At 43.4% G+C, this 18,272-nt stretch overlaps 1 long non-coding RNA gene across 3 annotated transcripts in view; it reads right to left on the bottom strand.

Annotated features, from left to right (window-relative positions):
* The window catches only part of LOC125964726 (uncharacterized), a 723,743-nt gene that overhangs the window by 106,303 nt on the left and 599,168 nt on the right, over positions 1 to 18,272 (bottom strand). For all 3 annotated transcript variants that reach the window (XR_007477968.1, XR_007477966.1, XR_007477967.1), the window contains 2 exons: positions 11,769 to 11,854; positions 8,619 to 8,700 (listed from right to left, as the gene is read on the bottom strand). This is a non-coding gene — a long non-coding RNA (uncharacterized LOC125964726). The remainder of the gene's footprint in view (positions 1 to 8,618; positions 8,701 to 11,768; positions 11,855 to 18,272) is intronic.

The raw sequence follows: 18,272 nt of genomic DNA, 5'->3' as shown, positions 1-18,272 counted from the left end.
GTGCCGTGCCGGAACCAGATTAGGGCCTGAAGCAATACTGCGGTGTTGCGGCCAGCTCACAAGAAAGCGAGTTGAAGAAACGAGCTCAGGGGCACTGTAATTCACAAACCTGCAGAGTTATAAATGACAGCTATCATCCAAAAATATACTGAAGTAAGGCTGCCAAGAGTACTTGAAAGCGGGGCAGAATTGCAGGAAACCGATTTCAGGAGGTAGACTGGTATTGCATTTAAAGCATAGGAAAAGAGGCAGAACGTCCACAATGATGCACTTGGCCAAAAAGGGCGTATGCTTTTTTTCCTGAATATATTCAGGAAAAAACGCATACGCCCTTTTTGGCCTACCAAGCATGCTTGCAAAGGAAATCTGCACTACAATGAAGTCTCACTTCCCCCCCGGTCAAAAGGGCCATCTGAAAAAAGTGTAAAATCCAGAAAGGCAGGACAGGCAATGGAGAAATGGGAGCCTTGTTATGCTGATGGGCGGGATGTAAATTGCCAACAGCCACTTGGGAGAAGTGTATGGTGTTTCCTGAAACATCTAAAAAACAAAGCAACAGAGCCTAGGGCACTTCCACTTATGGTCCTATAGCTTAGGGAAGTTAAAATAAAAAAGACACAGCCACCCCAAAGTTTGGGACGGCTCTGTTTACAAGAAACTCTTTTACGGGACAAGTTCAATATCGCAGAAAGTGAAAAATGGATAAAGAAGTTGTGGTACTTACGTACAATGCAATATCACTCAGCAATGAAATCTATGTCATCAGGCCCGTAGCAGCATAATGAGTGGATTCAGGTATGATGATTCTAACTGAAATAAGTCACACAGAAAAAGAAACATCATAAGATATCACTAATACACGGAATGTAAACTTGGCTACACAGGAACTGGATTACAAAAGAGAACAGGGTCTCAAATTTAGAAAACCAACTTTTGCTTGCTTAAGGGGAAAGATGAGTTGGGGTGCTGCATAAAACCAGAGATTGAAATGAGCACAGATAAAGTTCCTTAAGCCAAATATGGAATAGACAACAGCTACTCCTTGTTCAACGAAATGGACTCAACACCCCATATTAAACGCCTAAGAATGTACCTGACTAGTAAGTATCTTAAAACCTATGGATCGCTCTATCTGCGAAAGAGAATCAAGCATGTGTACAGGGGCATAAACGCAGCAGTGATAGGATTGGAGAGGTTCGGTGAGCAAATGAAGACCCTTTGAAGTCATATTGCATGGTACCCATTCCACGGGTCTCAACTCTCCAGGTTTAAGGGATTCTTCCTTCAGCTAAAGCATGCATGTGGAACCCAGAGTATGATCAACCGTGTGATCGGGAGACGTGTTCCACTATGTCTCACTTCTCGTCCCCTGGTACTCGGGTGCAACATTCCAGACGCTTTACTAACACTCTCCCGACTTGGAGAGTCAGTGCCTTTTACCTCCTGTTTGGCCCAGTTTGCAATTTCTGTGGAAGATGAACAGGAATAGGGAGAACCAATGAGAGATTAGCTGGAGGTGTCTGGATGGGCAAATTTAACACTCATTTCCCACCAGGAAGAGTAATTAACCAAAGGCTCAGCCTGCCGTGCCAGAACAAGATTAGGGCCTGAAGCAATCCTGTGGTATTGCGGCCAGCTCACAAGAAAGCGAGTTGAAGAAAGGAGCTCAGGGGCACTGTAATTCACAAACCTGCAGAGTTATAAATGACAGCTATCGTCCAAAAATATACTGAAGTAAGGCTGCCAAGAGGACTTGAAAGCGGGACAGAATTGCAGGAAACCGATTTCAGGAGGTAGACTGGAATTGCATTTAAAGCATAGGAAAAGAGGCAGAACGTCGACAATGATGCACTTGGCCAAAAATGGCGTATGCGTTTTTTCCTGAATATGTTCAGGAAAAAACTCATACGCACTTTTTGGCCAACCAAGCAAGCTTGCAAAAGAAATCTGCACTACAATGAAGTCTCACTTCCCCCAGGTCAAAAGGGCCATCTGAAAAAAGTGTAAAATCCAGAAAGGCAGGACAGGCCATGGAGAACTGGGAGCCTTGTTATGCTGATGGGCGGGATGTATATTGCCAACAGCCACACCTGAGAAGTGTATAGTGTTTCCTGAAACATCTAAAAAACAAAGCAAAAGAGCCTAGGGCACTTCCAGTTATGGTCCCATAGCTTAGGGAAATTAAAATCAAAAAGACACAGCCACCCCAAAATTTGGGACCACTTTGTTTACAAGAACCTCGTTTAGGGTACAAGTTCAATATCGCAGAAAGCGAAAAATGGATAAAGAAGTTGTGGTACTTATGTACAATGCAATATCTCTCAGCAATGAAATCTATGTCATCAGGCCCGTAGCAGCATAATGAGTGGATTCAGGTATGATGATTCTAACTGAAATAAGTCACACAGAAAAAGAAACATCATAAGATATCACTAATACATGGAATGTAAACTTGGCTACACAGGAACTGGATTACAAAACAGAACAGTGTCTCAAATTTAGAAAACCAACTTATGCTTGCTTAAGGGGAAAGGTGAGTTGGGGTGCTGCATAAAACCAGAGATTGAAATGAGCACAGATAAAGTTCCTTGAGCCCAATATGGAATAGACAAGATCTACTCCTTGCTCAACGAAATGGACTCAACACCCCATATTAAACGCCTAAGAATGTACCTGACTAGTAAGTATCTTAAAACCTAAGGATTGCTATGTCTCTGAAAGACAATCAAGCGTGTGTACAGGGGCATAAACGCAGCAGTGATAGGATTGGAGAGGTTCGGTGAGCAAATGAAGACCCTTCGTAGTCACATTGCATTTTACCCATTCCACGGGTCTCAACTCTCCAGGTTTAAGGGATTCTTCCTTCAGCTAAAACATGCATGTGGAACCCACTGTATGATCAACCGTGTGATCCGGAGACGTGTTCAAATATGTCTCAGTTCTCGTCCCCTGGTACTCGGGTGCAACATTCCAGACGCTTTACTAACACTCTCCTGACTTGGAGAGTCAGTACCTTTAACCTCCTGTTTGGCCCAGTTTGCAAATTCCGTGGAAGATGAACAGGAATAGGGAGAACCAATGAGAGACTAGCTGGAGGTGTCTGGACGGGCAAATTTAACTCTCATTTCCCACCATGAAGAGGAATTAACCAAAGGCTCAGCGTGCCGTGCCGGAACCAGATTAGGGCCTGAAGCAATCCTGCGGTGTTGCGGCCAGCTCACAAGAAAGCGAGTTGAAGAAAGGAGCTCAGGGGCACTGTAATTTACAAACCTGCAGAGTTATAAATGACAGCTATCGTCCAAAAATATACTGAAGTAAGGCTGCCAAGAGGACTTGAAAGCGGGGCAGAATTGCAGGAAACCAATTTCAGGAGGTAGACTGGAATTGCATTTAAAGCATACGAAAAGAGGCAGAACGTCGACAATGATGCACTTGGCCAAAAATGGCGTATGCGTTTTTTCCTGAATATGTTCAGGAAAAAACTCATACGCACTTTTTGGCCAACCAAGCAAGCTTGCAAAAGAAATCTGCACTACAATGAAGTCTCACTTCCCCCAGGTCAAAAGGGCCATCTGAAAAAAGTGTAAAATCCAGAAAGGCAGGACAGGCCATGGAGAACTGGGAGCCTTGTTATGCTGATGGGCGGGATGTATATTGCCAACAGCCACACCTGAGAAGTGTATAGTGTTTCCTGAAACATCTAAAAAACAAAGCAAAAGAGCCTAGGGCACTTCCAGTTATGGTCCCATAGCTTAGGGAAATTAAAATCAAAAAGACACAGCCACCCCAAAATTTGGGACCACTTTGTTTACAAGAACCTCGTTTAGGGTACAAGTTCAATATCGCAGAAAGCGAAAAATGGATAAAGAAGTTGTGGTACTTATGTACAATGCAATATCTCTCAGCAATGAAATCTATGTCATCAGGCCCGTAGCAGCATAATGAGTGGATTCAGGTATGATGATTCTAACTGAAATAAGTCACACAGAAAAAGAAACATCATAAGATATCACTAATACATGGAATGTAAACTTGGCTACACAGGAACTGGATTACAAAACAGAACAGTGTCTCAAATTTAGAAAACCAACTTATGCTTGCTTAAGGGGAAAGGTGAGTTGGGGTGCTGCATAAAACCAGAGATTGAAATGAGCACAGATAAAGTTCCTTGAGCCCAATATGGAATAGACAAGAGCTACTCCTTGCTCAACGAAATGGACTCAACACCCCATATTAAACGCCTAAGAATGTACCTGACTAGTAAGTATCTTAAAACCTAAGGATTGCTATGTCTCTGAAAGACAATCAAGCGTGTGTACAGGGGCATAAACGCAGCAGTGATAGGATTGGAGAGGTTCGGTGAGCAAATGAAGACCCTTCGTAGTCACATTGCATTTTACCCATTCCACGGGTCTCAACTCTCCAGGTTTAAGGGATTCTTCCTTCAGCTAAAACATGCATGTGGAACCCACTGTATGATCAACCGTGTGATCCGGAGACGTGTTCAAATATGTCTCAGTTCTCGTCCCCTGGTACTCGGGTGCAACATTCCAGACGCTTTACTAACACTCTCCTGACTTGGAGAGTCAGTACCTTTAACCTCCTGTTTGGCCCAGTTTGCAAATTCCGTGGAAGATGAACAGGAATAGGGAGAACCAATGAGAGACTAGCTGGAGGTGTCTGGACGGGCAAATTTAACTCTCATTTCCCACCATGAAGAGGAATTAACCAAAGGCTCAGCGTGCCGTGCTGGAACCAGATTAGGGCCTGAAGCAATCCTGCGGTGTTGCGGCCAGCTCACAAGAAAGCGAGTTGAAGAAAGGAGCTCAGGGGCACTGTAATTTACAAACCTGCAGAGTTATAAATGACAGCTATCGTCCAAAAATATACTGAAGTAAGGCTGCCAAGAGGACTTGAAAGCGGGGCAGAATTGCAGGAAACCAATTTCAGGAGGTAGACTGGAATTGCATTTAAAGCATAGGAAAAGAGGCAGAACGTCGACAATGATGCACTTGGACAAAATGGGCGTAAGCGTTTTTTCCTGAATATATTCACGAAAAAACGCATATGCAATTTTTGGCCAACCAAGCAAGCTTGCAAAGGAAATCTGCACTACATTGAAGTCTCACTTCCCCCCGGTCAAAAGGACCATCTGAAAAAAGTGTAAAATCCAGAAAGGCAGGACAGGCCATGGAGAATTGGGAGCCTTGTTATGCTGATGGGCGGGATGTAAATTGCCAACAGTCACTGGGGAGAAGTGTATGGTGTTTCCTGAAACATCTAAAAAACAAAGCAACAGAGCCTAGGGCAATTCCACTTATGGTCCTATAGCTTAGGGACATTAAAATAAAAAAGACACAGCCACCCCAAAGTTTGGGACGGCTCTGTTTACAAGAACCTCGTTTACGGTACAAGTTCAATATCGCAGAAAGCGAAAAATGGATAAAGAAGTTGTGGTACTTACGTACAATGCAATATCACTCAGCAATGAAATCTATGTCATCATGCCCATAGCAGCATAATGAGTGGATTCATCTATGATGATTCTAACTGAAAAAAGTCACACAGAAAAAGAAACATCATAAGATATCACTAATACACGGAATGTAAACTTGGCTACACAGGCAATGAATTACAAAACAGAACAGGGTCTCAAATTTAGAAAACCAACTTATGCTTGCTTAACGGGAAAGGTGAGTTGGGGTGCTGCATAAAACCAGAGATTGAAATGAGCACAGATAAAGTTCCTTAAGCCAAATATGTAATAGACAAGAGCTACTCCTTGCTCAACGAAATGGACTCAACACCCCATATTAAACGCTTAAGAATGTACCTGACTAGTAAGTATCTTAAAACCTATGGATTGCTATGTCTCCGAAAGAGAATCAAGCGTGTGTACAGGGGCATAAACGCAGCAGTGTTAGGATTGGAGAGGTTCGGTGAGCAAATGAAGACCCTTCGAAGTCACATTGCATGGTACCCATTCCACGGGTCTCAACTCTCCAGGTTTAAGGGATTCTTCCTTCAGCTAAAACATGCATGTGGATCCCAGAGTATGATCAACCGTGTGATTGGGAGACGTGTTCAAATATGTCTCAGTTTTCGTCCCCTGGTACTCGGGTGCAATATTCCAAACGCTTTATTAACACTCTCCCGACTTGCAGAGTCAGTGCCTTTAACCTCCTCTTTGGCCCAGTTTGCAATTTCTGCGGAAGATGAACAGGAATAGGGAGAACCAATGAGAGACTAGCTGGAGGTGTCTGGACGGGCAAATTTAACTCTCATTTCCCACCAGGAAGAGGAATTAACCAAAGGCTCAGCGTGCCGTGGGGAACCAGATTAGGGCCTGAAGCAATCCTGCGGTGTTGCGGCCAGCTCACAAGAAAGCGAGTTGAAGAAAGAGCTCAGGGGCACTGTAATTCACAAACCTGCAGAGTTATAAAAGACAGCTATCGTCCAAAAATATACTTAAGTAAGGCTGCCAAGAGGACTTGAAAGCGGGGCAGAATTGCAGGAAACCGATTTCAGGAGGTACACTGGAATTGCATTTAAAGCATAGGAAAAGAGGCAGAACGTCCACAATGATGCACTTGGCCTAAAAGGGCGTATGCTTTTTTTCCTGAATATATTCAGGAAAAAAAGCATACGTCCTTTTTGGCCAACCAAGCAAGCTTGCAAAGGAAATCTGCACTACAATGAAGTCTCACTTCCCCCCAGTAAAAAGGGCCATCTGAAATAAGTGTAAAATCCAGAAAGGCAGGACAGGCCATGGAGAACTGGGAGCCTTGTTATGCTGATGGGCGGGATGTATATTGCCAACAGCCACTCAGGAGAAGTGTATGGTGTTTCCTGAAACATCTAAAACAAAGCAACAGAGCCTAGGGCACTTCCACTTATGGTCCTATAGCTTAGGGAAATTAAAATCAAAAAGACACAGCCACCCCAAAGTTTGGGACAGCTCTGTATACAAGAACCTCAGTTACAGTACAAGTTCAATATCGCAAAAAGTGAAAAATGGATAAAGAAGTTGTGGTACTTACGTACAATGCAATATCACTCAGCAATGAAATCTATGTCATCAGGCCCATAGCAGCATAGAGTGGATTCAGGTATGATGATTCTAACTGAAAAAAGTCACACAGAAAAAGAAACATCATAAGATATCACTAATACACGGAATGTAAACTTGGCTACACAGGAACTGGATTACAAAACAGAACAGGGTCTCAAATTTAGAAAACCAACTTATGCTTGCTTAAGGGGAAAGGTGAGTTGGGGTGCTGCATAAAACCAAAGATTGAAATGAGCACAGATAAAGTTCCTCAAGCCAAACATGTAACAGACAAGAGCTACTCCTTGCTCAACGAAATGGGCTCAAAACCCCATATTAAACACCTAAGAATGTAGCTGACTAGTAAGTATCTTAAAACCTATGGTTTGCTATGTATCTGAAAGAGAATCAAGAATGTGTACAGGGGCATAAACGCAGCAGTGATAGCATTAGAGAGGTTCAGTGAGCAAATGAAGACCCTTTGAAATCATATTGCATGGTACCCATTCCACGGGTCTCAACTCTCCAGGTTTAAGGGATTCTTCCTTCAGCTAAAACATGCATGTGGAACCCAGAGTATGATCAACCGTGTGATCGGGAGATGTGTTTCAATATGTCTCAGTTATCGTCCCCTGGTACTTGCGTGCAACATTCCAGATGCTTTACTAACACTCTCCCGACTTGGAGAGTCAGTGCCTTTAACCTCCTGTTTGGCCCAGTTTGCAATTTCTGCGGAAGATGAACAGGAATAGGGAGAACCAATGAGAGACTAGCTGGAGGTGTCTGGACGGGCAAATTTAACTCTCATTTCCCACCAGGAAGAGGAATTAACCAAAGGCTCAGCGTGCCGTGCCGGAACCAGATTAGGGCCTGAAGCAATCCTGCGGTGTTGCGGCCAGCTCACAAGAAAGCGAGTTGAAGAAAGGAGCTCAGGGGCACTGTAATTCACAAACCTGCAGAGTTATAAATGACAGCTATCGTCCAAAAATATACTGAAGTAAGGATGCCAAGAGGACTTGAAAGCGGGGCAGAATTGCAGGAAACCGATTTCAGGAGGTACACTGGAATTGCATTTAAAGCATAGATAAAGAGGCACAACGTCGACAATGATGCACTTGGCCAAAAAGGGCGTATGCGTTTTTTCCTGAATATATTCAGGAAAAAACGCATACGCCCTTTTTGTCCAACCAAGCAACCTTGCAAAGGAAATCTGCACACTAATGAAGTCTCACTTACCCCCGGTCAAAAGGGCCATCTGAAAAAAGTGTAAAATCCAGAAAGGCAGGACAGGCCATGGAGAACTGGGAACCTTGTTATGCTGATGGGCGGGATGTATATTGCCAACAGCCACTCCGGAGAAGTGTATGGTGTTTCCTGAAACATCTAAAAAACAAAGCAACAGAGCCTAGGGCATTTCCACATATGGTCCTATAGCTTAGGGAAATTAAAATCAAAAAGACACAGCCACCCCTAAGTTTGGGACGGCTCTTCTTACAAGAAACTTGTTTACGGGACAAGTTCAATATCGCAGAAAGTGAAAAATGGATAAAGAATTTGTGGTACTTACGTAAAAAGCAATATCACTCAGCAATGAAATCTATGTCATCAGGCCCGTAGCAGCATAATGAGTGGATTCAGGTATGATGATTCTAACTGAAATAAGTCACACAGAAAAAGAAACATCATAAGATATCACTAATACACGGAATGTAAACTTGGCTACACAGGAACTGGATTACAAAACAGAAGAGCGTCTCAAATTTAGAAAACCAACTTATGCTTGCTTAAGGGGAAAGGTGAGTTGGGGTGCTGCATAAAACCAGAGGTTGAAATGAGCACAGATAAAGTTCCTTAAGCCAAATATGTAATAGACAAGAGCTACTCCTTGCTCAACGAAATGGACTCAACACCCCATATTAAACACCTAAGAATGTACCTGACTAGTAAGTATCTTAAAACCTATGGATTGCTATGTCTCCGAAAGTGAATCAAGCATGAGTACAGGGGCATAAACGCAGCAGTGATAGGATTGGAGAGGTTCGGTGAGCAAATGAAGACCCTTTGAAGTCATATTGCATGGTGCCCCTTCCACGGGTCTCAACTCTCCAGGTTTAAGGGATTCTTCCTTCAGCTAAATCATGCATGTGGAACCCAGGGTATGATCAACCGTGTGATCAGGAGACGTGTTCCAATATGTCTCAGTTCTCAACCCCCGGTACTAGGGTGCAACATTCCAGACACTTTACTAACACTCTCCCGACTTGGAGAGTAAGTGCCTTTAACCTCCTGTTTGGCCCAGTTTGCAATTTCTGCGGAAGATGAACAGGAATAGGGACAACCAATGAGACACTAGCTGGAGGTGTCTGGACGGTCAAATTTAACTCTCATTTCCCACCAGGAAGAGGAATTAACCAAAGGCTCAGCGTGCCATGCCGGAACCAGATAACGGCCTGAAGCAACCTGCAGTGTTGCGGCCAGCTCACAAGAAAGCGAGTTGAAGAAAGGAGCTCAGGGACACTGTAATTCACAAACCTGCAGAGTTATAAAAGACAGCTATCGTCCAAAAATATACTTAAGTAAGGCTTCCAAGAGGACTTGAAAGCGGGGCAGAATTGCAGGAAACCGATTTCAGGAGGTAGACTGGAATTGCATTTAAAGCATAGGAAAAGAGGCAGAACGTTGACAATGATGCACTTGACCAAAAAGAGCATATGCGTTTTCTCCTGAATATATTCAGGAAAAAACGCATACGCACTTTTAGGCCAACCAAGCAAGCTTGCAAAGGAAATCTGCACTACAATGAAGTCTCACTTCCCCCCAGTAAAAAGGGCCATCTGAAATAAGTGTATAATCCAGAAAGGCAGGACAGGCCATGGAGAACTGGGAGCCTTGTTATGCTGATGGGCGGGATGTATATTGCCAACAGCCACTCAGGAGAAGTGTATGGTGTTTCCTGAAACATCTAAAACAAAGCAACAGAGCCTAGGGCACTTCCACTTATGGTCCTATAGCTTAGGGAAATTAAAATCAAAAAGACACAGCCACCCCAAAGTTTGGGACTGCTCTGTATACAAGAACCTCAGTTACAGTACAAGCTCAATATCGCAAAAAGTGAAAAATGGATAAAGAAGTTGTGGTACTTACGTACAATGCAATATCACTCAGCAATGAAATCTATGTCATCAGGCCCATAGCAGCATAGAGTGGATTCAGGTATGATGATTCTAACTGAAAAAAGTCACACAGAAAAAGAAACATCATAAGATATCACTAATACACGGAATGTAAACTTGGCTACACAGGAACTGGATTACAAAACAGAACAGGGTCTCAAATTTAGAAAACCAACTTATGCTTGCTTAAGGGGAAAGGTGAGTTGGGGTGCTGCATAAAACCAAAGATTGAAATGAGCACAGATAAAGTTCCTCAAGCCAAACATGTAACAGACAAGAGCTACTCCTTGCTCAACGAAATGGGCTCAAAACCCCATATTAAACACCTAAGAATGTAGCTGACTAGTAAGTATCTTAAAACCTATGGTTTGCTATGTATCTGAAAGAGAATCAAGAATGTGTACAGGGGCATAAACGCAGCAGTGATAGCATTAGAGAGGTTCAGTGAGCAAACGAAGACCCTTTGAAATCATATTGCATGGTACCCATTCCACGGGTCTCAACTCTCCAGGTTTAAGGGATTCTTCCTTCAGCTAAAACATGCATGTGGAACCCAGAGTATGATCAACCGTGTGATCGGGAGATGTGTTTCAATATGTCTCAGTTATCGTCCCCTGGTACTTGCGTGCAACATTCCAGACGCTTTACTAACACTCTCCCGACTTGGAGAGTCAGTGCCTTTAACCTCCTGTTTGGCCCAGTTTGCAATTTCTGCGGAAGATGAACAGGAATAGGGAGAACCAATGAGAGACTAGCTGGAGGTGTCTGGACGGGCAAATTTAACTCTCATTTCCCACCAGGAAGAGGAATTAACCAAAGGCTCAGCGTGCCGTGCCAGAACCAGATTAGAGCCTGAAGCAATCCTGCGGTGTTGCGGCCAGCTCACAAGAAAGCGAGTTGAAGAAAGGAGCTCAGGGACACTGTATTCACAAACCTGCATAGTTATAAATGACAGCTATCGTCCAAAAATATACTGAAGTAAGGCTGCCAAGAGGACTTGAAAGTGGGGAGGACTGCAGGAAACCAATTTCAGGAGGTAGACAGGAATTGCATTTAAAACATAGGAAAAGAGGCAGAACGTCCAAAATGATGCACTTGGCCAAAAAGGGCGTATGCGTTTTTTCCTGAATATATTCATGTAAAAACGCATACGCCCTTTTTGGCCAACCAGCAAGCTTGCAAATGAAATCTGCACTACAATGAAGTCTAACTTCCCCGGGTCAAAAGTGCCATCAGTTAAAAGTATAAAATCCAGGAGGCAGGACAGGCCATGGAGAATGGGAAGCCTTGTTATGCTGATGGGCGGGATGTAAATTGCCAACAGCCACTGGTGAGAAGTGTATGGTGTTTCCTGAAACATCTAAAAAACAAAGCAACAGAGCCTAGGGCACTTCCACTTATGGTCCTATAGCTTAGGGAAATTAAAATAAAAAAGACACAGCCACCCCAAAGTTTGGGAAGGCTCTGTTTACAAGAACCTCGTTTACGGAACAAGTTCAATATCGCAGAAAGTGAAAAATGGATAAAGAATTTGTGGTACTTACGTAAAAAGCAATATCACTCAGCAATGAAATCTATGTCATCAGGCCCGTAGCAGCATAATGAGTGGATTCAGGTATGATGATTCTAACTGAAATAAGTCACACAGAAAAAGAAACATCATAAGATATCACTAATACACGGAATGTAAACTTGGCTACACAGGAACTGGATTACAAAACAGAAGAGCGTCTCAAATTTAGAAAACCAACTTATGCTTGCTTAAGGGGAAAGGTGAGTTGGGGTGCTGCATAAAACCAGAGGTTGAAATGAGCACAGATAAAGTTCCTTAAGCCAAATATGTAATAGACAAGAGCTACTCCTTGCTCAACGAAATGGACTCAACACCCCATATTAAACACCTAAGAATGTACCTGACTAGTAAGTATCTTAAAACCTATGGATTGCTATGTCTCCGAAAGTGAATCAAGCATGAGTACAGGGGCATAAACGCAGCAGTGATAGGATTGGAGAGGTTCGGTGAGCAAATGAAGACCCTTTGAAGTCATATTGCATGGTGCCCCTTCCACGGGTCTCAACTCTCCAGGTTTAAGGGATTCTTCCTTCAGCTAAATCATGCATGTGGAACCCAGGGTATGATCAACCGTGTGATCAGGAGACGTGTTCCAATATGTCTCAGTTCTCAACCCCCGGTACTAGGGTGCAACATTCCAGACACTTTACTAACACTCTCCCGACTTGGAGAGTAAGTGCCTTTAACCTCCTGTTTGGCCCAGTTTGCAATTTCTGCGGAAGATGAACAGGAATAGGGACAACCAATGAGACACTAGCTGGAGGTGTCTGGACGGTCAAATTTAACTCTCATTTCCCACCAGGAAGAGGAATTAACCAAAGGCTCAGCGTGCCATGCCGGAACCAGATAACGGCCTGAAGCAACCTGCAGTGTTGCGGCCAGCTCACAAGAAAGCGAGTTGAAGAAAGGAGCTCAGGGACACTGTAATTCACAAACCTGCAGAGTTATAAAAGACAGCTATCGTCCAAAAATATACTTAAGTAAGGCTTCCAAGAGGACTTGAAAGCGGGGCAGAATTGCAGGAAACCGATTTCAGGAGGTAGACTGGAATTGCATTTAAAGCATAGGAAAAGAGGCAGAACGTTGACAATGATGCACTTGACCAAAAAGAGCATATGCGTTTTCTCCTGAATATATTCAGGAAAAAACGCATACGCACTTTTAGGCCAACCAAGCAAGCTTGCAAAGGAAATCTGCACTACAATGAAGTCTCACTTCCCCCCAGTAAAAAGGGCCATCTGAAATAAGTGTATAATCCAGAAAGGCAGGACAGGCCATGGAGAACTGGGAGCCTTGTTATGCTGATGGGCGGGATGTATATTGCCAACAGCCACTCAGGAGAAGTGTATGGTGTTTCCTGAAACATCTAAAACAAAGCAACAGAGCCTAGGGCACTTCCACTTATGGTCCTATAGCTTAGGGAAATTAAAATCAAAAAGACACAGCCACCCCAAAGTTTGGGACTGCTCTGTATACAAGAACCTCAGTTACAGTACAAGCTCAATATCGCAAAAAGTGAAAAATGGATAAAGAAGTTGTGGTACTTACGTACAATGCAATATCACTCAGCAATGAAATCTATGTCATCAGGCCCATAGCAGCATAGAGTGGATTCAGGTATGATGATTCTAACTGAAAAAAGTCACACAGAAAAAGAAACATCATAAGATATCACTAATACACGGAATGTAAACTTGGCTACACAGGAACTGGATTACAAAACAGAACAGGGTCTCAAATTTAGAAAACCAACTTATGCTTGCTTAAGGGGAAAGGTGAGTTGGGGTGCTGCATAAAACCAAAGATTGAAATGAGCACAGATAAAGTTCCTCAAGCCAAACATGTAACAGACAAGAGCTACTCCTTGCTCAACGAAATGGGCTCAAAACCCCATATTAAACACCTAAGAATGTAGCTGACTAGTAAGTATCTTAAAACCTATGGTTTGCTATGTATCTGAAAGAGAATCAAGAATGTGTACAGGGGCATAAACGCAGCAGTGATAGCATTAGAGAGGTTCAGTGAGCAAACGAAGACCCTTTGAAATCATATTGCATGGTACCCATTCCACGGGTCTCAACTCTCCAGGTTTAAGGGATTCTTCCTTCAGCTAAAACATGCATGTGGAACCCAGAGTATGATCAACCGTGTGATCGGGAGATGTGTTTCAATATGTCTCAGTTATCGTCCCCTGGTACTTGCGTGCAACATTCCAGACGCTTTACTAACACTCTCCCGACTTGGAGAGTCAGTGCCTTTAACCTCCTGTTTGGCCCAGTTTGCAATTTCTGCGGAAGATGAACAGGAATAGGGAGAACCAATGAGAGACTAGCTGGAGGTGTCTGGACGGGCAAATTTAACTCTCATTTCCCACCAGGAAGAGGAATTAACCAAAGGCTCAGCGTGCCGTGCCAGAACCAGATTAGAGCCTGAAGCAATCCTGCGGTGTTGCGGCCAGCTCACAAGAAAGCGAGTTGAAGAAAGGAGCTCAGGGACACTGTATTCACAAACCTGCATAGTTATAAATGACAGCTATCGTCCAAAAATATACTGAAGTAAGGCTGCCAAGAGGACTTGAAAGTGGGGAGGACTGCAGGAAACCAATTTCAGGAGGTAGACAGGAATTGCATTTAAAACATAGGAAAAGAGGCAGAACGTCCAAAATGATGCACTTGGCCAAAAAGGGCGTATGCGTTTTTTCCTGAATATATTCATGTAAAAACGCATACGCCCTTTTTGGCCAACCAGCAAGCTTGCAAATGAAATCTGCACTACAATGAAGTCTAACTTCCCCGGGTCAAAAGTGCCATCAGTTAAAAGTATAAAATCCAGGAGGCAGGACAGGCCATGGAGAATGGGAAGCCTTGTTATGCTGATGGGCGGGATGTAAATTGCCAACAGCCACTGGTGAGAAGTGTATGGTGTTTCCTGAAACATCTAAAAAACAAAGCAACAGAGCCTAGGGCACTTCCACTTATGGTCCTATAGCTTAGGGAAATTAAAATAAAAAAGACACAGCCACCCCAAAGTTTGGGAAGGCTCTGTTTACAAGAACCTCGTTTACGGAACAAGTTCAATATCGCAGAAAGTGAAAAATGGATAAAGAAGTTGTGGTACTTACGTACAATGCAATATCACTCAGCAATGAAATCTATGTCATGAGGCCCGTAGCAGCATAATGAGTGGATTCAGGTATGATGATTCTAACTGAAATAACTCACACAGAAAAAGAAACATCATAAGATATCACTAATACACGGAATGTAAACTTGGCTACACAGGATCTGGATTACAAAGCAGAAGAGGGTCTCAAATTTAGAAAACCAACTTATGCCTGCTTAAGGGGAAAGGTGAGTTGGGGTGCTGCATTAAACCAGAGATTGAAATGAGCACAGATAAAGTTCCTTAAGCCAAATATGGAATAGACAAGAGCTACTCCTTGTTCAACGAAATGGACTCAACACCCCATATTAAACGCCTAAGAATGTACCTGACTAGTAAGTATCTTAAAACCTATGGATTGCTATGTCTCCAAAAAAGAATCAAGCATGTGTACAGGGGCATAAACGCAGCAGTGATAGGATTGGAGAGGTTCGGTGAGCAAACGAAGACACTTTGAAATCATATTGCATGGTACCCATTCCACGGGTCTCAACTCTCCAGGTTTAAGGGATTCTTCCTTCACCTAAAACATGCATGTGGAACCCAGAGTATGATCAACCGTGTGATCGGGAGACGTGTGCCAATATATCTCAGTTCTCGTCCCCTGGTACTCAGGTGCAACATTCCAGACACTTTACTAACACTCTTCCGATTTGGAGAGTCAGTGCCTTTGACACTTTACTAACACTCTTCCGATTTGGAGAGTCAGTGCCTTTAACCTCCTGTTTGGCCCAGTTTGAAATTTCCGTGGAAGATGAACAGGAATAGGGAGAACCAATGAGAGACTAGCTGGAGGTGTCTGGACGGGCAAATTTAACTCTCATTTCCCACCAGGAAGAGGAATTAACCAAAGGCTCAGCGTGCCGTGGGGAACCAGATTAGGGCCTGAAGCAATCCTGCGGTGTTGCTGCCAGCTCACAAGAAAGCGAGTTGAAGAAAGGAGCTCAGGGGCACTGTAATTCACAAACCTGCAGAGTTATAAAAGACAGCTAACGTCCAAAAATATACTTAAGTAAGGCTGCCAAGAGGACTTGAAAGCGGGGCAGAATTGCAGGAAACCGATTTCAGGAGGTAGACTGGAATTGCATTTAAAGCATAGGAAAAGAGGCAGAACGTCCACAATGATGCACTTGGCCAAAAAGGGCGTATGCTTTTTTTCCTGAATATATTCAGGAAAAAAAGCATACGTCCTTTTTGGCCAACCAAGCAAGCTTGCAAAGGAAATCTGCACTACAATGAAGTCTCACTTCACCCCAGTAAAAAGGGCCATCTGAAAAAAGTGTAAAATCCAGAAAGGCAGGACAGGCCATGGAGAACTGGGAGCCTTGTTATGCTGATGGGCGGGATGTATATTGCCAACAGCCACTCAGGAGAAGTGTATGGTGTTTCCTGAAACATCTAAAACAAAGCAACAGAGCCTAGGGCACTTCCACTTATGGTCCTATAGCTTAGGGAAATTAAAATAAAAAAGACACAGCCACCCCAAAGTTTGGGAAGGCTCTGTTTACAAGAACCTCGTTTACGGAACAAGTTCAATATCGCAGAAAGTGAAAAATGGATAAAGAAGTTGTGGTACTTACGTACAATGCAATATCACTCAGCAATGAAATCTATGTCATGAGGCCCGTAGCAGCATAATGAGTGGATTCAGGTATGATGATTCTAACTGAAATAACTCACACAGAAAAAGAAACATCATAAGATATCACTAATACACGGAATGTAAACTTGGCTACACAGGAACTGGATTACAAAGCAGAAGAGGGTCTCAAATTTAGAAAACCAACTTATGCCTGCTTAAGGGGAAAGGTGAGTTGGGGTGCTGCATAAAACCAGAGATTGAAATGAGCACAGATAAAGCTCCTTAAGCCAAATATGTAATAGACAAGAGCTACTCCTTGCTCAACGAAATGGACTCAACACCCCATATTAAACGCCTAAGAATGTAGCTGACTAGTAAGTATCTTAAAACCTATGGATTGCTATGTCTCCAAAAGAGAATCAAGCATGTGTACAGGGGCATAAACGCAGCAGTGATAGGATTGGAGAGGTTTGGTGAGCAAATGAAGACCGTTTGAAATCATATTGCATGGTACCCATTCCACGGGTTTCAACTCTCCAGGTTTAAGGGATTCTTCCTTCAGCAAAAGCATGAATGTGGAACCCAGAGTATGACCAACCGTGTGATCGGGAGACGTGTTCCAATATGTCTCATTTCTCGTCCCCTGGCACTCGGGTGCAACATTCCAGAGGCTTTACTAACACTCTCCCGACTTGGAGAGTCAGTGCCTTTAACGTCCTGTTTGGCCCAGTTTGCAATTTCTGCGGAAGATGAACAGGAATAGGGAGAACCAATGAGAGACTAGCTGGAGTTGTCTGGACGGGCAAATTTAACTCTCATTTCCCACCAGGGAGAGGAATTAACCAAAGGCTCAGCGTGCCGTGCCGGGACCAGATTAGGGCCTGAAGCAATCCTGCGGTGTTGCGGCCAGCTCACAAGAAAGCGAGTTGAAGAAAGGAGCTCAGGGGCACTGTAATTCACAAACCTGCAGAGTTATAAATGACAGCTATCGTCCAAAAATATACTGAAGTAAAGCTGCCAAGAGGACTTGAAAACGGGGCAGAATTGCAGGAAACCGATTTCAGGAGGTAGACTGGAATTGCATTTAAAGCATAGGAAAAGAGGCAGAACGTCGACAATGATGCACTTGGCCGAAAAGGGCGTATGCGTTTTTTCCTGAATATATTCAGGAAAAAACGCATACGCACTTTTTGGCCAACCAAGCAAGCTTGCAAAGGAAATCTGCACTACAATGAAGTCTCACTTCCCCCCGGTCAAAAGGGCCATCTGAAAAATGTGTAAAATCCAGAAAGGCAGGACAGTCCATGGAGAACTGGGAGACTTGTTATGCTGATGGGCAGGATGTATATTGCCAACAGCCACTCGGGAGAAGTGTATGGTGTTTCCTGAAACATCTAAAAAACAAAGCAACAGAGCCTAGGGCATTTCCACTTATGGCCCTATAGCTTAGGGAAATTAAAATCAAAAAGACACAGCCACCCCTAAGTTTGGGACGGCTCTGTTTACAAGAAACTCGTTTACGGGAAAAGTTCAATATCGCAGAAAGTGAAAAATGGATAAAGCAGTTGTGGTACTTACGTACAATGCAATATCACTCAGCAATGAAATCTATGTCATCAGGCCCGTAGCAGCATAATGAGTGTTTTCAGGTATGATGATTCTATCTGAAATAAGTCACAAGAAAAAGAAACATCATAAGATATTACTAATACACGGAATGTAAACTTGGCT

This window comes from Orcinus orca, chromosome 6 (assembly GCF_937001465.1).
Source record: "Orcinus orca chromosome 6, mOrcOrc1.1, whole genome shotgun sequence".
Classification (NCBI taxonomy): Eukaryota; Metazoa; Chordata; class Mammalia; order Artiodactyla; family Delphinidae; genus Orcinus; species Orcinus orca.
This window is presented reverse-complemented; position numbering and strand designations above follow the sequence as displayed.